Source organism: Sesamum indicum, linkage group LG13, assembly GCF_026168435.1.
Source record: "Sesamum indicum cultivar Baizhima isolate 11 linkage group LG13, ASM2616843v1, whole genome shotgun sequence".
Classification (NCBI taxonomy): domain Eukaryota; kingdom Viridiplantae; phylum Streptophyta; class Magnoliopsida; order Lamiales; family Pedaliaceae; genus Sesamum; species Sesamum indicum.
The window spans coordinates 1,918,265-1,939,939 of NC_142669.1; positions in this window are offsets into that span (position 1 = coordinate 1,918,265).

Here is a 21,675-nt window from a genome sequence, read left to right on the forward strand (position 1 = left end):
TTTACGGCTTTCAACTTCTTCTCTTGTTTTTGTATACTCTTGATATTCTATTACGGTATGATTATGATTGCTATTTCATTCTCTTATTGGGAAAGGATATCATGTTCAGTAAATTGACTTGTGACCACTTCTGGAGAAGGCCGTGCAGTTAGAACCCGTCTTCCGTTTAGGTCGTCCAGGGACACCCCTACCTCGAGATCTAAGGTTAAACGTCCTGCTATAGCAATGCTAGGGACCTCCTCGAGAAGGGCTAAGGTGAGCTCCATGGGTACTCCTCCAATCGGCTTTGCTCGTCTTTCTGCCACGCCTCCTCCTCTTCTCGAGACTTGGGAAATACTCCTCAAATCCTACTGTTCTTCTGCCAAAAATCTATACACCCACCACTCTCTTGATCAGGAAATGGGGGAGGAATCCTCCTTGGCCGCCGACTTCTGAAGGGGTTGCTCACCCTGAGATGAGCTTGGTAAGATGATATCCTCGAGTCTAGTCAAGGTATGCACCTCTAATATTTTCTATCCCCTATTTTTCTGGTTGTTCTTTTTTTGACTTACCTTCTATATTGTAGGCGGCTTCCTTGTAGGAGGAGTTCTTCTCTTGACCTCAAGGGATACCTCGTCCTTCTCAAAGGGATGCCCAAAGGAGGAAGTTGGAGGACAAGGTGGAGCGTCTGAATGGTGAAATTGCTAAGCTGAAGTAGGTGAAGAAAGAGGCCATAGGACGTTATCAGGTGGCAGAGAGAGACGTAAAAAGATTGTAGATGGAGGTCACTACACTGAAGGAAGACCAAGAAAAGGAGGTTAAGAGGGCGGTTGATCAAGCTAAGCTAAATTTTCCCAATACTGACGAAGGCCACATGTACTTGGAGGGTTACTGGCTGAGGATTGCCGCCTATTTGTCTGTGGTATTGCTTGTGTGCTCACTTATGTTTAAATTAGTGATCTAGTACTTGCATGTCGATTGGAGGTAGTTGTTGTTTTGTTTGCGCCTATTTGTCTGTGGTATTGCTTGTGTGCTCACTTATGTTTAAATTAGTGATCTAGTACTTGCATGTCGATTGGAGGTAGTTGTTGTTTTGTTTGCCTGGGGGTGCATGTTGGATTCTAGGGGATGATGGTTTCCATCTTGGCACCTCCTTCTTTATGATTTTGAATCTATTTTCTCAATTGACATTTTTCTCGTGAAGCAATGCGAATTTCATGTCATAAACATTTGATCATAAGAAAGGGGCATGTGAGGGCTTTCTGTTTTTGCAGGAATGCAGGGTCCATGGTTTTGGATGCCTGTGTATTTTGACACAGGACTTACTCCTAAATGATTTTGTGCCCCGCCATAAGATTTTACTGAAAATATGTAATATTTTCATACCTTTTCATTGGTGTGGGATGCCCCAGACTTATGAGAGGGATGACTTTCGAGGGGGATGCCCCTTTGGGGGATGTTGCTTTTATTAGGGTACCTCTCTGGGAGGTATTATTTTTATGAGGATGTCCTTCGAGAGAACATTGCTTTTTTACGAGGGTACCCCTCTGGGGGGGGTATTATTTTTTTCAGGGATGTCCTTCGGGAGGACACTATTGTGGATGAGGATACCACGATGGGGGGGGAGGGGCATTTATCTTATGAAGAGGAGGTCCCTATGGGGGACCCAGTATCCTAAAGAAGGATGCCCTTTTATGAGGTGTTGAGTTTCTTGAGAAGGATGCTCTTTTGAGCAACACTTATATTTTGAGTAGGATGCCCCTATGGTGGGTGCTGTAGTTTTGAGGGGGATGCCCCTCATCACGCGTAGAAGTGCATGTTCCATGGACGAGTCAGGGGAGTCCTTCGCTATCTTCAAAGTCGTAGGCCCTTCCACCTATTACTTCGGCGACCTTATACGATCCTTCCCAATTGAGGTCCAATTTCCCCACTGGTTTTAGGGTGTTGAACCTTTTCAGTACTAAGTCCCCAACTTGGAAACCCCGAGCCTTTACTCTTCTGTTGTGGGCACTGATCATAGTGTTCTTGTATCATTGTATTTAGAGGAGTGCCTTCTCTAGTAGTTCATTGATTGAGTCCATATTTTCCTTGAGGAATTTTGCTTTGTTTTTTTTCGAGAAGTGCAAGATTTTGTGGCAGGGCATCCCTAACTTGGCAACGATGTTGGCTTCAGTCCCATGCACTACAGTGAAAGGACTATCCCCCATGAAACCTCTTAGGGTTGTTCAGTATGCCCTTAAAAAGTTGGTTAGTTTTTCCGCCTAATTTTCACCAGCCTCATTCTGACCTCCTTTTGATCCCTTCGACTAGTATGCGGTTGGTAAAGAATTTAACGCTAATGAAAATTTAATGACCTAATAAACACTATAAAAAAAATAATTAATTGAAACGACCGTTGGAACGGGCAAAAGTAAATTTGTGACTAATTTCTAGAAATTGTAACAGCTTGTGAAAAGACTAGTCATCCGTTCATTTCATAGGTGTTACAAATAGATAGTAACAATTTTTATAAAACTCATTACTATTTTGGCGCCGAGACTGTCGGCCTAGACAGCTGTTAAAAGTTTTGTCAAAATAACTTATTTGGCTTTGTAACTCTTTTTGGGACGGTTTAAGATAAAAAAATTGGATAACATATTGAAAGGGCTTTTGTAACATCATTAACTTTAGGTTTATATCTTTTGGGAACGGTCATTTGAACTTTTCTTTCAACGATTTTGACCTCCCATTATATCACCTGTTACAACACATATTATACCAATCTCTCTGTGTTATACACAGTGTTTGTACCTCTTTTTGTAATAGTTGTTGTCACCCATTTTAGAATAGTTGTTTCTCCTTTTGGAACGACTTTTGTAATTGTTGTCATATGGTTCTCAATTTCATTATAATGATTTTTGCAATGGTCGTTTAATTGGTTTTGTAATGTAAAGGGATGATTTTTGTAATTAATTCCAGGTTATACCCTAGTAAATCAAATTCCAAAAATCATTACAAAAATCATTGCAAATGTATAAATTTTTAAAATATTTGTAGTATATTTTATAATATTATAATAATATTTATTATTATAATATATTCAATAAATTTTAAGTTACAAATATTTTGTTGAATTTTTTAATTGCAAAAGTTTTTAAAAATAAATTATCTAGCAAGTAAATGTTAATATAATTAACAAAATAGAAATAATTTGAAGATCCTATTTATATACAAATTAAAAAGTAAAAAACAACAACAACCCCAATCTAGATTGACCTCCCTGTCTACAGCATCGGCACCATCTTATGCATCATCGTCGGTAGCCCGAGGATCTGTTGGAAGCTGTGACGAACGGATGAGCCAAGTGTGCACAAGGCGGTCCAACACTTCAGCAGTGGCAGAGGTGGTGTTCCCGTATGCTAGCTCTTGGAACCTGATGGTCCAACAAGTATGTTGTGGGCCTTTGAACCCAAATCAGAGACATGACCTCTCTTCCAGACACCTGCTGCCGACATCCACAGTTGTTGCTCGATCATGGTCATTGATCCTTGAAAGAGGTTGGAGGATCTTGCACATTGTTTGGTGCCCAGGCCCGTTTGGTCCTCCAGCATCTCCTGCGAATTGAGTTAGCTAATTAGCATAAAAGTAAATTAATTAGTATTGAAAATAATAACCATTTCTATGAACTACTTACTGCAACCTCCTGTGTCGTTAGGTTGCTGCAATGCTCATAGTCCTTCTTCTTGTAGAAATTGGAGAACACCTCCATATGTTTGACAACTCGACCAAGTTGGGCCTCCTATCCAAAAATCAAAAGAAATATGTAAGTATTAATTAATCTTAAAAGCTTTAAAACCAACAAAAAAAAGACACTTACCATCTTTTGTTTGTGCATCCCCATGGAGGACGATCCTTTGCAGCAAACGGTATATGTTGCAGTTGGGTTGGGCGCTCGGTTGACCTTATTCTTAGCCGCAGTGGCCTTGAAGTCTGGGCTCACCCAGTACTCCAGTAGCTGGTGCCAAATCTAATCAACCAACCATAGTGGCCGGGGCGGTTGAGCTTTGACATTCGCGAACCGCTTCTGTAGGAACTTACCACTTGCATCTTAAACATCTTGAACATGGATTTGTCGTCGCAGTTTCCACTAGTAAGTAAGTTGCAAATTCATGTAGTAAAAATTAAAATTGTAAGTAATCGATAAATAAGTAGAGGTTTACATTTGAAAACATTTCTTAAAATTTTGTACAATACTTACCTTCAGATTATCAAATCAAAAGAGTTGGTGCTTCTGTGAAATTTGCGATATGCATCCCCAAGGATGAGAATAATGATTACGTACCATAACAATCCATGGAAATCTCCATCTGCTCTGAAAAATAATTAATTATTCAACATATGTGTAGAAAAATATAATGAAAATAATTTCATCAAAATTATCTCTGTTACCTTGCATCGCTGAGGCTGATATAATGATGGGAAGAAGGTGGTAGCATTGGTGGTGCTGGTGGTAGTGTCAGTCCATGGTTGATGGGGGCCTGTGAACTGTTGGCCCCCACTTCTGTGAACCCGCTGTGGCCAGATCTATGGGCTGGGTTTGTGGAATGATGCAGGCTCAGTGATGAGGGTGCCGTAACGTTGCTTTCACAGCAACGATAAGAGCAGAAATCGGCGACCCACGACCACGTCGAGGAGGGGGTGGACCACCGATCGCCATTAATCTATAACGTGAAAAATTACAATATTAAAAATTATTGAAAAAGTAACAATTATATCTATATTAAATATATACAAAATTTGGAGGAAAAAAATAAAAATTGCATACATATTTCAGAAAATCGCATAAAAATTTAATAAAATTCCAAAAAAACTTTAGAAAATTGCTTACATATTTTTCAAAAAATTAGATAACAATTTGGTACAAAAGGCATATTAAAATTTCATACTAAATTGCATAAAATACATACAAAATTTCAACAAAAATAAGATGGACTAACATACATATAGACAATGAACATGAGTACTACCAGTGCGGTGCAACACCATATATGTATGGTGTAAATAGACAATGACAACAAAAATTTCAATATGATTGTATGATGTAAATATAATCAACCAACATGAGTACGTACGGTCGTACTGCCAGTGCGGCGCAATCCCATCTATGAACAACCTAAGTCTAACATTATGGGGCTCCAATGTGAAATAGGGATATGTCTGGTCGAAATGCTTCCAAGCCTCTGCATCATACGGATGCCACATCGAGCCCTTCTCTGTTTGATGGGTGTTATGCCACATCATGTGCTCTACAATTGTTGCCGAAGCATACAACCTCTGCACTCGGGGAGTAAGTGGCAGGTACCCAACCTCTGCACTCGGGGTCTCGCTCCCTAGTCGCCTTGTACCTAGCCTCTTCATAAAACTTGTAGTAGTCCAGATCAATATCATCCTTCCTGTATCGCATGAAACCATTTTTACGCCCATCAATCTTTTCAAAAGGTAAACCCAAATCCCTAATCAACTTCTTCGTACTGTAGTAATCGAGGGACAGATTGTGATTGCGAGGCAATATATTATTAGCCTACTGGGGCACCTAATCATAGCATCTCTAAAAAAAATTGTTAACGACCTTGATGTTCACTAGTCCAGCAACTATTGCCAATTGAGATTGGGTACAACCGCTCCACAACGGCTGGTCGGCAACATGCAGTACATTTGAAAGAACGGTCTGTCAATCTTGACACATAATCATAGGGCTCCCACCATACCACGAACTAGGACTAGCATCAGTAAGACATGACCTCATACCATAATCAGATATACTGTCGTGCTAAGATGAAAAAAAAACCGGGTTGGCTGCATAAAAAAATGTCCTCTGCGCTCAATCCATCTGTTGCTCATCACCCCAATGTGTACTACCCTTCTCCTGAGCAATTCGGTATTGCTCCTCTTACACTAGAGGGGTGGTCACTACATCAAAGTACCCCTGCACTCTCTCCTTGCCATGCAAAATTCAATTATAATATTCAGGCACAAATCCTCGCATATATAAGTCAAAATTCACCTTGCCAGGTGTTTGAACCTCTCATTTTTGCACTTCCAACATGGGCACCTAATCTTGTCTCCTTCCATATGTCCACACTAACACTTGATTCATTTTAAGAAAGTTTTAACACCATCCTCAAACTGCAGCATAAGACTCGCCTTCCTGGGAGGTTCTTCTCATACATCCATCTCCTCAATTATCTTAACATGATGATCACTATTTATACTCATAGATATATATATATTATTATATGTTTCGACATATAAATTGTTACTTTCCGCTAATAACACTTAACATTTAAATATAGAATAAAGAAAACTATAAAAATTAAAATGCATTTTAATGGACAAAAAGGGTTCAAGTTGGAACTTGGTCGTCAACCAACTAAAGAGATCAATGGTACATGATAAAATGATGCAATTCAAGCTGATCCGGTGTATATGCTCGAAAATATGAGAGAGATTGAGAGTGAGAGTGAGTATGGTTAATCAATTCTAGAAGAAATGAAATGAAGTGAAAAATGACATGCAACACATATATATAGAATTATTTGGAACGACATTTGGATCAGCAAAAGTGCCCGTTTGACTAAATCATTATTAGAACAGACTTTGTAACTAATGACTGCTTTCGTAGAAAAGTCGTACCAATAATGACGACTTTTGGAACGGCCTAGAAGTATTACGAATTTCTAATAGTAATTTTTACACGGTAGCTAGAAGGAATGCTTTCATAATTCGAGAGACTATTACACTGTGAATGAAGCCATCCCAAAAATCATGGTTAATTTTTAAGGGCCTTCATTTTATAGCTGCTTTTATAACGAATATGTCATACTATAGATGTGTATCGGCTATCCACATGAATCTTGGAACGGTCTTCATTAAGTCCGATAGGCAGTTATAGTTCTATATGATCCGTTCGAAAAGGTGTTTCAACATGTAATGGCCTGAAATTTGTAACACCTTTACGAACACCACCATTTCATCTTGCTTTTGGAACGGCTTTTGTAGCACTCCTGCCGTTACAAATACCAAAATTCAATTCATCAGCCACAAGACATCAACAAAGATTATCCATCCCAACATGGTTACAAAGACCGTTCCAATTGGAATGGCCAGACGGTCATTCCATACAAACTGTCACAAAATCCCATATTCTTCAATGGTGAAAACTCCATAATTATCAAAGTAAAATTAACCATAAATAAGAAACATGAATTATAAAATATAACAGCCAAATATACTTAATAGACCTTATAAAAATTATCAAATTAAATCATCATAATAATGTGGTCGTAAATCTTAAATAATATTAAATTATAGGTATATTAAATAGAATATTAAAAATAATTTCTTATTAAAGAAATATTGTAATTCGAATAGCGTGAGGCAACTCAGGCACATATTCTCCTCGTGTATAATATTTATTATTAGTAGTAGTAAAAATAATAATATTCTTGTAAATAAAAAAAGAATATAATAAAGTATAATAATAAAAATAGCACGAGGAAACTTTGATGCATATTATATAGTGAAGGTGGAATAAGAAAAAGAGAAAGGATAAAAAAGCATATGCTAATAATGGTATCAAAACACACTTAATTGGATTGCTTAGAAAGAGAAGAAACAAAAGTTGGAGCATTCACATAGTGATTATTATTATTATTATTTTTTTAAAAAAAGGGAAGTTCTTAAAGAGAATATAAGTCACGTTTGGTTTTACGATTAAGTAGTTCAAACTTAGGTTTCAATTGCAAACGTAATTTCTAGAGCTTCATTGTTTACCTTTTTCTCCGATAATGAATTTTGAAATTTAATGTACATATTTATTCACAAGAATAAAAAAATAATTTTATATATAAGTTACATAATAAATACATACACCATATTATATTACATAATTCTCAACACTATTATAAAGACTTAAAATATTATTTTTAAAGGTAAATTACTATCATTGATTAGACAACTCATTCCATTCTCTCTCTAAAAAATTCTTTCACTAAACTTAATTATACTTGATGTATTATTATATTGTGGGTAAAGTTCCCATTTTATCCCTTAATCAAAATCACAGCCACATCAAAATTAAATTTTATTCACACTACGTTTTGGTTTAATTTTCTAAGGTCCACTTTCAATACTTAACTATTTCAAATTGTATATGTTTGGTTGAGCCTTTCTTTTGTCGCGTGTTTTCATTTTCTCGACCATAAATTCCAAAAAGTCCATTTTGTCGCGTGTTTTCATTCAAGAAGATATTACAAAAGATTTAGTGAACTGATCAAACTAAACTTGTAACTAAAATTGGGTTATTGCCTATATAATGGGAGATTGTGATTGACCCGAGAAGGTGCAGCGACAACAAGCGCTAGACTATGGTTCTTTCAAAACCTTTATTCTCCCATATAACAATCTTCTTTTATAGTTTTATTTTGATGAAAATAGTTTATTCGTTTGATTTTTAACATTTTCGCAACTTATTTTTTAAAATTTATTACTTACTTTATGGTATCTTAACATAAAACAACGTTAGTTTCGGATTTTGGCTACAGTTTGTATTTGCGTAATTAATCATGAAGTTATGAATTCGAACATTATAATCACTTACTAATTATCTTATAATTAATTTCTCATTTGTACTCTTTTATAATTGAAGAGCATCCATTATTATTGATATGTACGCTTAGGGTGGCCCAGCCTAAAAGAGTAGGGATGCTTCAGACAGCCCAGTCCTTGACCCCAAATATACCAACTTCAGCAGCCCAAGGAGGAGGATGGAGGCCCAAGGCATCCTCATATTAAGCCCAGAGTCACGATCTAACAAAGACGATCAACCCAAAATGTCCATAAACATGACAGTTCCCTCTCCCATGTAGCGTACAACTGGCCCACCAACCAGCTGTCACCTCAGATGACGTCATCCCTAGAAGGACAATATAAGCAAGGAAAGTCCCCATGGCGGCTAGGACTCCCTAGCGCCTACAACTTCCTACAGACGAGGGGTCTTCCCAAACTGAAGAAGACTCTTACTGAACGCATCCAGCTGTAGATAAGGATAATTTGCTCCTTATCCAGCTAATCCAACCAATCTCCACAAAAATCTAGGAAAAGGGATAGACCCCTAGTCGGTGGGGGAACTGCTCTATATATAGGTTTGGGCCCCCAGACAGGGGACGGTTCCGTAACTCTCTAAGCATCCTTTCCAGCACTCTTCAAGTATTCTATCACGAAATCATGTATTTTTCTTTCAAATTCATTCAACATATCTCGATTTCTTATTAAATTTATTTACCTTCTCATTTTATTTCACCTCAAATCCAATACTAACTTGAGCGCCGGAGTGCTAACGTATTTTTTTATAGGTCCCTACTTGAGCGTCGGAGTGCTAACGTGTTTTTTTGTAGGTCCCTTTTCTATAGGTCCATAAACGCTTGGTCCAAGCCTTGAATGATAGTCCAGATCTGTTGGACCCATGCTATTTTTGCATGCATTAATTGACGTCGTCTATAGAAAATACAGAGTTGAAGATGCGAGTAGCAATGAAAACACCTAATAACGCACCAAATAAGCATAAAGTCGTTGAGACAGTCGGTGGCTCCTAGGCCCTGCAGGTTGTCCCAAGGGCACCCTCAGCTCTAAAATATATCAACATGGAAGATGCCCAAGCCTCCAAGAGGAAAGTCGAGGAAAGAAAAGGAAGGAGACGAAGGAGGAGGCCTCTTCCAAGAAGCCTTGAATGGAATTCCAGGACAAGAAACCTCCGTTTTAGAAAGTGAATGTTGTGTACACCCCATTAACTGTCCCCATCACTCAAACTCTCATACGGTAAAAGGCAAGGGTTTGTTGGCATGCCCCAAAATTGCCAGAGATGGCCCCCATCAACCCAAGTCTGACAAATTCTTCTGTTTTCATAACAACTAAGGTCATACCATGGAGGAATGTCGATACTTTAAGAACAAAATTGAGTGACTCATCCAAAACGGGTACTTGCAGGAGCATGTGTGCTGGGAAAAGGCCTGGGGTACGGGGCTATATCAAAAGCAAGAGCTTGACAAGGCCAAGACGGTGAAAGACTCCAGTCCAGAACCCTTCCCTAAGGAGACACCTAGGTCCATGACTGGTGGAAGATCTGAGACCCACGGCGCCCCATGTAAGGAGGTGATACGGATGATTGCAGGAGAACCCATCGAAAGTGATTCACACCATGCTAGAAAAGCCCAAGTAAGGGAGGCACACAACATAACTTTAAAAGAGATCCTAGATGTGGAAGCCTTGGAAGACTTTGGGCGAGTAGAGCGATTTGGACCTAAGACCTCTCACAACGACGCCTTGGTCATCACAGCCTTATTGACCAATTATAAAGTTGGACGAATTTTTATAGATTTGGGTAGTTCAGCAGATATATTGTTTGACGAAGCTTATGATCAAATGCAATTCGGGGACATCCCCTTAGAAGTAGTAAACACTTCCCTGTATGGTTTCTCCAGCCGATGTACTATATCCCCGTGGCATGGTCTCACTCCGCATGATCCTTAGGACAGAGCCATCCTAGAAAACTAGCTTGTTGAAATTCCTAGTTGTGGATATACACTCGGCCTACAACATCATCCCTGGGAGAGCCACACTTAATATTTTTCAGGCCATGATATATACATATCACATGAAGATTAAATTTCCTATACCTGGAGGCCTGGGTCAAGTACAAGGAGACTCCTAGCAATCCCACAAGTGTTACACAGAGGCTGTTCGAAAAGGGCGACAAAAGTAAAGTTCAGACAAAGTGCCTAAGGGGGAATCCCCAAGCAAGCTAGGAAAAAACCCGATGCTGGTAGAAGAAACTAAGGAGGAAGGATAGACACCTGTCAAGGTTCAACCAGTCAAGCAATTACTGGTCATAAAGCTTATACCCAGGAATGCTGAAAAAACTACCGAAAAATTGGTTTGCAAATGGAAGACACGATTATTGAAGTAGTGGTTCAGTGCCTATGATAAAATATAGATATTTTTGTATGGACCCCAGAAGATTTCGAGAGAATCGACCCGAATGTTATCCCATCCCAACATAGACCCCAACGTCAAGCCAGTGAAGCAAAAGAAAAGACACTTTGGACCTGAGAAGGACAAGATTATCCAAGTTGAGATGGATAAACTACAAACATCAGGGCACATCAAGAAATACAATTCCTTGAGTGGTTGTCCAATGTCGTCTTGGTACCTAAGCCAGGAGGAAAATGGAGGATGTGTATAGATTTCAGGGACCTTAATAAAGTGTTTCTCAAGGACTTTTACCCCTTACCCAAGATCGATCAATTGGTGGATTCCACATCAGGATTCGAATTGCTACGTATGATGGATGCCTCACAAGGATACTATCAAATCATGCTGGCTCCTGAAGTTCGCAAGAGAGTGAGTTTCATCACCTCTGTTGGTACTTTCTGCTACATCATTATGTCGTTTTCCCTAAAGAACACTGGAGTCACGTATCAACGTCTAGTAGATAAGATATTTTGACCTCAATTAGGAAAAATTATTGAAGTCTATGTAGATGACATGCTAGGAAAAACCAAAAAAGCTGGAGATCATATCGCATATTTCGAAGACACATTCTCGGTATTAAGAAAATATAAGTGGAAGCTCAACCCAGGAAAGTGTGTATTTGGAGTGGGGGGACACTTTTTGGTGTTCATGGTAACACAAAGAGTCATCAAGGCCAACCCCTTCAAGAACAAAGCCCCATCCTTGACATGAAGGCCCCAGCCAACATCAATGAAGTATAATGGCTAACCGGGAGGATGAAAACACTTAGTCGATTCATTATCAAATCCGTAGAGAAAAGTCTGCCCTTCTTCAAAACTCTGAGGAAAGCAAAAGAATTTCAAGTGGGAGAACGGTTGTCAACTGACGTTCAAAGAACTCATAAAGTACTTGGCAGGGATCGCCCTGCTGGTTAAGCCCTCGTCGGAGGACATCCTCCACCTATACCTTTTTGCCATCCCCTAGGTAGTTAGTTCAGTTCTCAAATGGGAAGATGAAGGAAAACAAGTGCCTATATATTATTTCAACAAGGTACTTAATGGAGCAGAAGGACGGTATACCCTCAAATAGGAAATGGCTCTTGCATTGGTAATCATAGCTAGGAGGCTACGCCCCTACTTCCTCTCATATCCCATACCCGTGAGGACCAACTTACCTTTGAAACAGACCCTAGGTAAACCAAATACTTCAAGTCGATTGGTGAAATGGGCGGTGGAGCTAAGTGAATACGACATCTCCTACTTGCCTCGCACAACCGTTAAAGCTCAAACTTTAGTGGACTTCGTCTCTGAGATGAGGGGGACAACCCTGGAAGAGGTGTGGCTACTTCATGTGGATGGGTCAACCATGACGCAAGTGGAGCGGGCATCATCATTACCTGCCCTCAAGGGGAGGATATCAAATTTTTCATCAGATTCGAATTTAAACCCTCCAACGATGAGGTCGTATATGAAGCACTCGTAGTAGGTATGAGGATGGCTCATGAGGTTCGGGCTTGGCACCTAGTGGCTTACTTGAACACCCAGCTAATAGTTAAACAAGTAGAAGGTACCTATGAAACCAAAGAAGAAAGTATGGTACAGTACTTATAGCAAATAGTAGAACTAAAAGCAAGATTTGAAAGTTTCTAGCTCATACAAATCCCTCAAAAAGAAAATGTTAAGGCCGATTGCCTTTCTAAATTAGCAAGTGCCTTGGAAGACTGCCGAACCAGGCATACTACTACACAATATTTACCAGAGCCCCGGGCTTCCTTGAACATCCAAGCCGTCTCTCCTAGGAAAGAATGGCAGACACTAGTAGTAAGATGGCTTGAAATGGGACACCTCCCCGAGAATATGTGGGATACTGCCAGGTTCTGAGCTCGAGCTACTCACTTCTTGTTGTAGGGAGGAATCCTGTATAAGAAATCCTTCACGCACACCCTACTCTGATGCTTGTCCCAACAAGAAGGGATACACGTATTCAAGAAGATACATAGTGGTTGCTGCGGAGCGCACGCTGGGACTTGAATTCTAGCTAACAAAGACTTACAAGCTGGATATTTCTGGCCTACTATGAAGCAAGATGCACGAAAATTAGTGAGCAAATGTGAAAGATATCAAAAGCATTCCACTCTTATACACCAACCAACAGGAACCCCTCACTACTATGTTGTCACCCTGCACTTTCTCACAGTGGGGGTTGGACATAATGGGAACTTTCCCTCTAGTTCCAGGTTAGAGAAAATTCCTCCTCGTAGCCATCGATTATTTCACGAAGTGGGTGGAGGCAACCACTTGCTAGAATTACGAAGGGAGAGGTAATGAAATTTATATGGAGGAATGTCATTTATCATTTCGGACTCCCTGGAGAGATAATTTTCGATAATTGCCAACAATTTCAAGGAGGAAAAATACAAGAATAGTGTGAAGGTCTACGCATTAATCAAAGATTTACTTCGGTAGCACACCTACAGGATAACGGGCAATTGCATACTGGAACAAGGGATTACAAGAAGACTAGAGCGAATTGAGGGAAACTAGGCAGGAGAGCTGACTAGTGTTTTATGGGCTTACGAACAACTCCAATGGGTTCCTCTAGGGAGAGTCCCTTCAACTTAGTATATGGGACTGAGGGCATCATCCCTGCCGAGCTGAGGATGTCCTCCCACAGAGTCTTATGCTTTATGGAAGAAAATAGTATTGAACTCATAAGGAAAATCTAGACTTAATTGAGGAATTGCAAGAGAAGACATTCCTCTGCATACAACGATACAAGGATACTATAATGAGTGCCCACAATACAAGAATAAAAGCTTAAAGTTTCCAAGTTGGGGACTTAGTATAGCAAAGGGTTAACACTCTGAAACCAGTGGGAAAATTGGACCCCAACTAGGAGGGCCCTTACAAAGTTGTGGGGATAATAGGTCGAGGTGCGTACGAATTAGAATATAGTGAAGGACGTCCCCTGCCTCGACCATGAAACGTGCACAAATTTAAAAAATTCTACGCATGATGAAGGGCGTCCTCCTTCAAAACTAAACAAATAATATCCTCCCAAAGGACATCCTCCTCAATAAAAAATGTTCACCCAAAGCACATCCTCCTCAACGAATAATGTCCTCCCAGCGGACATTCTCCTCAACAAGTAAATCCTCTTGGAGGATACCTTTATAAAAAAAAATGACACTTCCCTCCAAAAAGGCATACTTATTGAAGAGTATACCACACTCTAGGTATAACCAGTCCTGGGGCATACCCCACAAGAAAAAGGTAGGAAACTTTTATATATTTTTTTAGTAAAATCTTAAGACGAGGCAAAAATTCATCTAGGAATAAGCCCTGTAAGAAAAATGTGCATGCATCCACTACCATGGATTCCATGTTCCCACTAAAAGCCCTCGTATCCCCTTTCTATTTACATATATATTCATCCCTAGAAGGGTGGCATGAAAACTAAACATGTTTTTAAGGAAGATAGCAGTTAAAGAAACATGGTTGATAGAACAAAAAAGAGACACCCCCTGATACCAAGCAAGGACCATCATCCTTGGAATCCAATATGCGCCCCTATGGAAGTAGAACAACAACCCCCTCCATCTAGAAGGAAAAAAACAAGTCACCAATTCAAACACAAGTAAGCATGCAAGCCTCAGAGAATGATGAATGAAAAGTCACCATAATATGTCCCTTGGCCCAAAACTTAGTTAGGGAAGGAAAGAAAGGGTCAACATCCACATTAACAAAAAAACACTAAAAATTATCTCATCCCCACCCATGGTGGGGGAAGAAAGGGTATGTCAAGTGAAGAAATTATTTGCAAGGTTAAATGGGAGGGTGGCAAGTACATCATTCATTCATCTACCCTACAAGCAGGGTAATCCCTCTCTCCTCATATTGTGCGGCTGGGATAGGGGTCTCCTTGGGCTTTCCATCAGGGCCACTAAGGACATCGTCCTTCATCAGCTCTGAGGTTTCCTTGCTTGGAACTTTCCCCTTAGTAGGAATGGATAATGCTGCTCTCTTCACCTCTGTCTCAACCTCTCCCAGGATGTGAGCTAAAACCTCATCTGTAAAAATTCCGTTGAGTAAGTGTAAAGCGAAGCCATGAATAATCAACATTCACAAACGATAAGGGAATCACCTGATTCAACAGGGAGAGGCTTGGCCATAGGAGCCGAAGAACTGGAAAAGGGGTTTGGGGCATGTCCACCATTATATCAAAGTTAAGAAATGAAGTCCGTTCTCTAGTAGTGGGTACCTTGAGCCATGAGTTGCTCCTTGTAGGCCACAATGCCGTACCCCAGATGGGGCCATGCTATCTTCGCCACCTCCTTTTGGAATTTTTCAGACTTTTGGTATTCCAGGAGGCGGCTAGCCAAGTAATCTTCCAGGTACTCTACCTTCGTCAGTATTGGGAAAATCAAGCTTGGCCTGGTCAACTGCCCTGTTGACCTCCTCTGTCTGGTCCTCCTTTAGTGTACTGAAATCCCTCTACAACCTTTTCACATCTTCTCTACCTACTGACAGCGCCCTACAGACTCTTTTTTGGCATCCTTTAGCTTAGCAATCTCAGTGTTCAATACTCCACCTTGTCCTCTAATTTCCTCCTTTGGGAGTTCCCTTGAGAAGGAAGGGTACCACTAACAACGAGAGAAGAACTCTTCCCACAAGGAGGCCGCTTGGAATATCGAGAGTAAGTCAAGGAAAGTACGACCCAAAAAAGCAGGGAGCAGAAAAGAGCAGGGGCGTGTACCTTGTCCAAATTCGAGGATATCATCTTCCCAAGCTTCTCAAGATAAGGAGGAGAGGAGGCGCTTGTCCCTTAGGGTGATCAATCCCTTAAAAAGCTCGACAGCCAGAAAGAGTTCCCCCTCTCTCTCCTCATTGAGAGATTGGAGAGTGTATAAGTTGTCTGCAGAGGAAAGGTGGGACTTAAGAGGGGTGTTCCCCAAGTTTCATAAAGGACGAAGAGAATGAGGAGGCATAGCAGAAGGATGAGTAAAGCCAGTTAGAGGGGGGCCTAGGTAACTTACCTTAGCTCTCTTCGAGGACGTCTCTAGCTCCCTGTGGCAGGACGTTTCCCTTTAGAATCACTAGAAGCAGGAATCCCTCTAGAGGACTTGGATGGAGGACTACTACCAACTGCATGGCTTCCCCATAGGTGTGGTCATGGGTCAATTTATTGAACATGATATCCGCTGTCAATAATGAAAATAAAATAAAATAGCAGTCAAAATCATACCCTAACAGAATATCAAGAATGAAGAAAAATAAGAGAAGAAGTCGAAAGCCATAAAAATCCCCAAGGACTCCCCCAAAGGCTCAACCCGAGCTCAAGCTAAAATGCCCCAAAAGTCTTTAATCAATTAGACCCTACAATGACAAGGCCTCTTATTTAACTCTTCCAACAAAGAGGAGAGGGCAATCATCATATTAGTGGAAGAAAAGGCAATGGCAGGAGGGGAATCATGTATCCATCTATCGGGGAAGGTACAAGAACAAGGGGGCAAAACATAGAAGGTCCAAGGCTTTGGCTATCATAGAGGCTCCATGAAAACAAAAAACCATGAAAATACTAGACAAAATACGAAAAGAATTATAGGTTAACTAGTTCAGAGGAACTTGAAAAAGTAGGTGACGTCCTCATAAAAATAGGGGATGGAGAAACGAAGACCAGTTATCAGTTGAGAAGATAAAAAAACTTAAATAGTAGTGTAGAGGAGAATGATAGCGCTATCGGGGGGTATATAAATATATAAGATGGGGGAATATGGAACTCCTCCACCAATTAATGGAGGAGCTTGAGGTAGGAGGGGCCTTAGTTCGCCAAAGATTAGGCTACTTCGCTCTCCTCTTCTCCAGGAGAAGAACTCTCTTCCTTATTTCCCCCAACTTCCTCCTCCTCATCAAGAGGCTCATCCAGCAAATGACTAGCAGCCACCGCCGATTACCTCAGGCTCCACCTCCAACAGCTTACTAAATAGCGAGCCAAGGCCCGCCCTTCTTGAAGTAGCTTTGGAGGGATCATCGCCTGGTAGGGTTTCCCTTTCAAACCTTACCAATTCATCAAAGGAGGGCATGGATATTTAAGAAAGATAAAAGAAAAGGAGGCGAGAGCAAAAAACAAGAAGGAGAAACTTACAGATTTTTGCAGATGGAACTTTATCTCTTCGAAGGTGTAGAAGAAGGAAGAGAAGGAGAGTAATTAAGGATTAAAGCTAAAATGAATGAAAGTGGGGAGGTTAAACCCACGTCCAACCTCATAACTGCCCCTCATTGGGTAGTTACCAAACAAAGCGAGCGCATGGGAGGCTAGGTCTGGCCCTAGCCATCATATTAATTCTGGCAAAGGACAGAGAGCAAAGCCCCAGGCGGTATTTAAGAGCAAAGGAAAAAGAAGCAGGGGACACTCTGCAAAAAAGAGAAAGCTTTGTCTGGACAAGGAGGATAGCCCCCTCAACTATGTAGGTCTCCTGCTCCAAGAAGGAGTTGATGGATACCATCCTGTTTAGAGTAGGGAGACTGAATGATATGTATGCTTAGGTAGCCCAACCCAAAAGGGTAGAGATGCCTAGGACAACCTAGTCCTTGACACCAAATATACCAACTTCAACCGCCCAAGGGACCAAGCAGCCCAAGGAAGAGGATGGAGGACCAGGGCATCCTTAGATCCAGCCTAGGGTCATGACCTAACAAGGACGACCAGCCCAAAAAATCACAAACATGACGACTCCCTCTCCCATGTGGCATATAACTGGCTCGCCAGTCAGCCACACCTCAGACCACGTCATCTCTATAAGGACAGTACAAACAAGGAAGGTCTCCCTAGCGGTTAGAACTCCCTAGAAACGAGGGGTCTTCCCAACTAAAGAAGACTTTTATTTAATGCATCCAGTTTTGCATAAGGATAATTTGCTCCTTATCCAGCTACTCTAACTAATCTCCATAAAAATCTAGAAAAAGGGATGACCCCCTATATATACAAGTTTGATCCCCCAAACAGGGGATAGCTCCCTTACTCACTAAGCAGCATTTGTAGCACTCTTCAAGCATTCTATCACGAATTCATGCATTTTTCTCTAAATTCATTCAACATATCTCATTTTCTTATTACATTTATTTACTTTCTCCTTTTATTTCACCTTGAATCCAACACTAATTTGGGCATCGGAGTGCTATTTTTTCTTCAGTTATACTTGTCTCCAACTCCTGTTTCGTATTTTGTTAATCAATTATTATTCCATAATTGTTATAATATTAATTTGTATATTCATCTCTTTTGAGATCTTTTGTATTTCCTAACAGAGTTTAATTAATGGTTGTTATATTCAATTACTTTTTGATTGTGATATCCTAATACTAAATGGTATCAGAGCCACGTAACTACTCGACATATCCTTATAAAGAAATTCATAGTTCTTGAATCAGACTTTGACACGTGATAAGACGGCCTACTTGATTATTTGTGCCGCGATAAATCATTGTCTGATCCAAAAGAAGAAAATATGAATGCCTAACAATATGGATAAGTTCATTAAAAGCATTAGTTCTGGAGCCTCCTCATTAGGGGACAACCAAGAGAATGCGAATATAATTACTATTGGAGAAACACTATTGGAAGATAAAGATCTATTTGATTGGAAACCACCTAAGATCAGTATTAAAAAAAATTATAAAAAGTCATTTATTAATTTAGATCTGCATATACTATAAAAACTGAAAAATAAGTCTTACCATTAGTATCAGTTCAACAAACTTTACATCTATTTTCAAAATTTTCAATTATTCTTTTTTTTGGGTGAAATGTAAGTTTCGTTCATCCAAGAATATATACAGTGTACTCCAGCATACCCGGAGAGATACAAAAAGCCCACGATAAAGATTAAGAAACAATCAAACCGTGTGGAAAAAGCATCCAAAGGACCCTATACAATGTAACCTTGACTGAAATAATAAGCCCCTTGAGACAGGGCGTTGAGCCCTCAAAGATGACTTCATTGCGATGCCTCCAAAGTGCGTAGACCATGCATGCCAAAGCGAGGTGTCGCACTTTGTTCTGCACGGAGGAACCTGTTTTCTCCTTCTTGAGCCACTTGACCGCACTTTGAAGGGACATAGTTCGGTTAATGCCAAGCCAGTGTCGGATGCGTGACCAAACGAAGTTGCTGAACGGACACTCAAAGAAAAGGTGCTTGGCCGATTCCTTGGTGTTGATGCATAATGAGCACAAATCCTCCTCTTGGAGGAACCTAAGTCTGTACCTTGTAGCTAGTCTACCGCGCAAGCCAAGCCACAAGATAAATGAGTACTTCGACGGGATAAAAGCCTTCCATATAGACGCTTTCCAAGGCTAGTTCGCAAGTTTCGGCCTGAAGTACTCATAAGCTTTTGACGTTTGAAGACCCTTTGGGGTAGACCATCTCGTCATTTGTTCGATTGCTGCCTCCGGAGACCCAAAATCGGTGACCACCCTATTGCGGATTTCGGCAAGCCGTTGAAAGAGTGGAGAATACCCTTTTTTGGTTGCCAGTTCCAAATTGATACACCTCTAAGGTAGACACCGTTGACCCACTACACCCACAACGTGTCTGGCTTGCGGTGGATGTTCCATAATACACGGGCAATGAGAGCCACGTTCCAAGACTGAATGTGCCGAATACCGAGTCCACCTTCTTCCTTGGGATGGCAAATTTCCTCCCAAGCGACCGGTGCCCTCCTAGAGTTCCATAGAAAATTCCTGCAAATCCAGTGAGTTTTCTCGATGACCGCCGCTGGAAGTGGGAAAACTTGGAGCCAAAAGCACTCCACCCCCTGAATAATTGAACGAATAAGTTCCAATCGGCCTGCATAAGATAAGGATTTGCCCGTCCACTTCGAAATGCAGTTGGCAATTTGATCCATAAGCGGTGAGTAGTTGGTGACCGAAAGCTGCTGTGCTACTAGTGGAATGCCATGGTATCTGACCGGCATCTCACCTCTCGCAAACTCCGTCCGAGCGAGAATCCCGTCAAGCTCCTCATTTTGAATGCCCGTTGTGAATTTGATTGACTTAGAGGTATTGACAGTGAGGCCGGATGCGTCCCTAAACTCTTGGAGGCAATTCCATCAAGACGTGGATAGATGGAAGGTCGCCACGAGAGAAAAGCATGAGGTCGTCGGCAAAGAGGAGATGTGTGATTTTCAACTTCTCGCATTTTGGGTGAAAGTTGAAGTCCGAAGTAGATGTTTTCCTCTTGACCAGTCGGGAGAAATATTCCATACTAAGAAGGAAGAGGGCCGGCGACATCGGGTCTCCTTGCCTTAGGCCTTTCTTCCCCGAAAAAAACCCATGAAGGGAGCCGTTCAAAGCCACTGAAAAAGATGAATTGCAAATGCATTCCATAATCCAAGATATAAATAGTGGGGAAAAACCATACCTATGAAGAACTCGGGAGAGAAATGTCCATGAGATCGAGTCAAACGCCTTGCGTAGGTCGACGTTGATAGTACATCGAGGTGAAATCCATTTCCTCGAGTACTGCCGCACCATTTCTTGGGCCAAGAAAATATTATCTGTGATATTGCAGCCTCTAACAAACGCAGCTTGGCATCGGTCAATCAAGTGCTCTAATGCGGGCGCGAGCCGTTCCGAGATGATTTTCGTGATGGCTTTGTAGATGACATTACAGCACGAAATCGGCCGGTAATCCGCAACAGAGGTGGAATGATCTGATTTCGGCACAAGGACAATGATAGTGTGGTTGAGCTGCCGTAGCATCCGGCCACTCCTAAAGAAATCCAAGACGGCCCTGCAAACTTGATCACCCACAATGTTCCATGCTTTCTTGAAAAAGCACGAGGAATATCCATCTGAACCGGGAGCCTTGTTGTCACTAATATGGAAGATGGCATCCTTGACCTCCAACAGCGTGACTGCCCGGAAAAGGTCCACAGTATGCTCAGGAGAAAGTAAGGGACCCCATTCAAACACACCATCATCGACCGGGAGGGTGTGAGCCTCGGTGCCCAAGGGTGATGTGTAGTAATCAACAAACTCTTGGGGAATATCCTCAGCAGCAGTGATAACATTCCTCTTCACCATGCCGAATAAGAACTTGGTGTTGCGGTCCCCCTCTTTAAGAAAGTAGATTTTGGCTTTCTGGTAGAAGAAGTGTTGTTCGGCCTCGGCAAGGAAAATGGCCTTTTTCCTAAGATCTCCTAAAGAGTCCCGTAGCACCACATCTCCCCGATTGGATTCAAGTTGATTTTGGGCATCATGCAGGGCAAGCTCAGCCTCTTTGGCCCTGCCGGAAATGTGGCTGTAGTGCTGCTTGTTGAATACCTTTAACGCGCCTTTAACTGCTTTCAGTCTCCTACAAAGGCTGAATTGCGGCGTTCCCTCCATGCTCAAATTCCATCTTGCTTCAACAGTAGCTAAGAAATCTGGATGATCTACCCACATATTGAAAAAGCGAAACGGTTTTGGCTTAGTGGGTGCATGATCAAAGATAGAAACAATACCCGGAGAGTGGTCGGAAAGGCATCCCGATGGATTGAAATGGGCGCTGCAATGCAAATCGGCCTCAAGCCATTCACTATTGTATAATACCCGATCGAGCTTGCACCATACAGGGTTGCTTTCGTTGTTAGAATACCATGTGTAGTAGTA